Source organism: Pseudonaja textilis, chromosome 1, assembly GCF_049901715.1.
Source record: "Pseudonaja textilis isolate UNSWEBS1 chromosome 1, rPseTex1.2, whole genome shotgun sequence".
NCBI classification, from domain to species: Eukaryota; Metazoa; Chordata; class Lepidosauria; order Squamata; family Elapidae; genus Pseudonaja; species Pseudonaja textilis.
The window spans coordinates 111,458,208-111,461,642 of NC_141990.1; the positions used below are offsets into that span (position 1 = coordinate 111,458,208).

The 3,435-nt window shown below is 32.0% G+C and overlaps 1 protein-coding gene across 14 annotated transcripts in view; it reads left to right on the forward strand.

Annotated features, from left to right (window-relative positions):
- Positions 1–1,337, forward strand: part of SYNCRIP (synaptotagmin binding cytoplasmic RNA interacting protein) — an 18,356-nt gene extending 17,019 nt beyond the window's left edge. For all 14 annotated transcript variants that reach the window (XM_026726762.2, XM_026726763.2, XM_026726764.2 and 11 more), the window contains one exon: positions 1–1,337. This exon is cut by the window's left edge. The gene's annotated coding sequence lies outside the window, so the exon portion shown is untranslated.
- The last annotated feature ends 2,098 nt before the right edge of the window (positions 1,338–3,435 follow it).

The following is a 3,435-nucleotide window of genomic DNA, read 5'->3' on the forward strand; positions in this document are numbered from 1 at the left end:
CAGTGCAAATTATAATTCTAAAGCTAATATTTTCCCAATGTGTTCAACAAAAATTATCTATAGCATGGCCTCTTAATAAATGTTCTGTTCTTTAAAGAAAAAAAAAAAGGAAAGACCTGTCTACTTAAAGTAGAATTTGTTTTTAAAGTTGGATCCCTGAAGTGGTATTCTTTACTGCTCTGAACATTTTATTGCAGTGATATTAGCTGAATACCATCACTGGTATCCTTAACTCTTATTTCTGCTCATCAAGGTTAATCATGGTTGTCTATATGGTAATCACTTTGAAATGTATTCAGATAACAGCGGTTTCAGGTGTAATCATCAAAGCTGGTTGGTCAGGCATTCCAGATAGTGGTTCTTTTCAGAACCTTTTTTTAAAGGGTTGGTTAACTACCTCAGTAGCAGAGGATTGAACTATACCCTATCTGTACTGTACATAGAAAATCTTTGTAGATAAAATCAAGGCTTGTTTAATTTTGACAAGAGGGTAAAATATATATACCAAATGTAACATTCTAAGTTGCCTTTAATTTCAGAGGCTTTGTAAAAGATTCCCTCCTGTCCATCATAACAGGCCTTGTTTTTGTCGTATTTTGTGGCTGAAAAAGCAGCCTTGCTTCTTCAGATATTGTAGTTATTTGGATGTATCATAGTTTAGCAAGATGTTACTTTTTGTAAAACATCAAATGTTAAAAAAAAGTGCATCAGCAACTTGTACTAAATACTGCAGTGTCCCTTTATAAAAGGTCAGACTAAAACTGACAGCTGTACAGTGAAGCCTGACATTTGGATATTTTGAAGTTTTTCATAAATCATAGAAAATAGTATATGGCTGTAGTTTAGCTTTTTAGGTAAAGGTATGTTTTCTCATTAGTGCATTTCTTACTGCTGATTGCTGTAAAAACAAGCAGATCAGCTTTCCATTTTCTCTTTATGCAGATCATGATAATCTGTAGAGTAGAATACAATCATTTGTGCTATGTTTTAATTTTCTAAAGCACCTTGATGACAGTGAGTGTTAAGTGGTGAAGCATCCTCTATTGAATCACTCTTCCAAAAAGTTCTATCAAGTCCAACTATGCATAGGTAAGATACACTATGATCTAATACGGACTTCACAGAAAGAGCTTTTGTTACACCTTCCCCAAAGGGATACTGCAGTTGTTACTTACCTGTAGGCACCACAATAAGATCTGAGACACCGAATTAAGGTTTTATACACACCAGTTCCCCAGTAAATGAAAAAATTTAAAAAAAATAGATGTCATATGTTAAATTGCTCATTGCAAACAATCATTTTGCATTCCTGCAAATAAAATTGTTTTATACTGTAAGCTGGAGGCAAGTGTAACTTATTTTTGTAATAAAGTTTTTATTTTTTTTATGTGTCATTAATATAAATGTGTGTTAGTGCAGAAATCTTCTGGTTTAAAAACTCGTGCGCACACATTTCAGTATGTTTACTTGTATTTACATTTTTTAGAATAGTCATTTCCAGTAGTCTGTCTCTCACATTAATTGAAATTTTTGTTATATTAATAAACCATTTTAGTATATTGTATGTCAATTACTGGGATAGCTGGGACATAAAGTGTAATTTAAAATTTGTCAAGTATTCATGGGAATATGTAAATGTGCCTTGCTAGTTAAGAGAAAAGCTAAGTGGCTGATGGTAAAAAGTCATTGCTTAATGAAACACCTATTGCCACAGTTTCATATGCTATGCTGCCCATGGTAAAGTTCTACTTTCTATATTTGAATAAGAAATATGAGTGTTGCATCAGCTTCTAAAATCTTAAACTTGATAGGATGAGGTTTATGGAATTTAGGTTTGCTAAATATAGCCTTAAATTTTGATTTCATTGTAATCCTTGGTATTGGCAATCCTAGTGCCAAGGAGGTTGAAATGCTCCCTTCAATGAGGTTGTAGTGCCAACTGGCATCTTTACTGTCATGGTTCAATGAAGAGCACTGTCAAGGTGTTCATGCCAAATCTGACCTAATTTTTTATAGGAATTTTAGAAAAATGGAAAACAATCCTAACTTGGATCTTCCAAATCCCTCCCATTGCTGAAAAACAAACTTCTTAAAAGTTTTCAAGCATGACTGATTTTTTTTTGGGGGGGGGGAGTAAATGATTATTCATTCAGAACAAATATTGATGCTGATGAAAATTTACAATAATATGGAAGCTGAAATTGTAATCACGTGTCCGTAAGAGAAGGTGGGCTATAGGATATATGTCAAAATGGACTGGAATTGACTTATCTGTAGAGTTTGTAAGCAATGGTGAGTAATAAGTAACAGAATCTTGACAGTGTTCTCGAATAATTATGAATTCAAGCCATTCTGACTTTTACAATTAAACATTATTTGCACTGTTCTGACATTGGTGCAGTTTTTTTTAACAGTATAATGATACAGCTACAGTAAAATGCATGTGGAAACTTGTATTGTGGAAAAATTGATCTTTTAAGAGAAAATGTTAATTTTGAAAATTTTAAAGTTGAATATGTAAAGGAAATGAGATTTCACTAATGGATATATATGACTTTAGATAACACTGAATTGATCTTGATGGATGTCAATGTTGTAGATCACATCAACATTTATTGAAGTTATCAGGATATGATGCTTACAAAATATTACACATCCTGTTGTCATATTAAGACAGAGTTTTACTATTGTATTACAGCAGGAACGTTGGAAGTATATAATTTGTGTTAGCTTATATATTAATGAAGGCATTTGTGTTCCAGAATTGAGTAGCTTATGCAAGTTACTGTTGCAGCTTATAGAAGACTAAGGATTGGAACTAGTCTATTTTAATGAAAAATAGTATTTCTTGGAACCATGTTTAAAGCAATTATTCTAGACTTTACAGTCTGTATTACATAGTGTATACTGAACTAAAGTGAACTTGATAAGCAGCAATATTTGCAAACATTAGTGAATATAAGAAGTGGTGAGTAAACTAAATGTGATTGTTTATACTCTTAACAAGTACTATATCACAGGTAGTATTTAACTTGAGCTGGGCTGAAATGGGAAAAAAAAATCTGGAAATTGCAGGATTTATAAACTAGACAGGGGAGCTTTAAAAAAAATCCTGAAAGAAAGCAGTTGCAACTATTTGAATAGCTATGTATTGACATGGTCATCAAAAATTAAACACAATTCAAGACAGTCTATAGAATATTCTGACAAATCGTTAACTGAGAAGTGTCAGTTACATAAAGGTATCCTGAAATTCTCTTTGTTATACAAGATGGTTTTTAAAGAAAACTGTAAAAAAGTATGCATATATTTTTTGATAGTCCTTGGTAAACAATTGCATTCCATGAAGTAAATAGAAGGGATGATGTTACGCATACTTTATTACAGTAAAAGGTGAAAAAATCACACATTGGAAATTAAACTCAAATGATGATT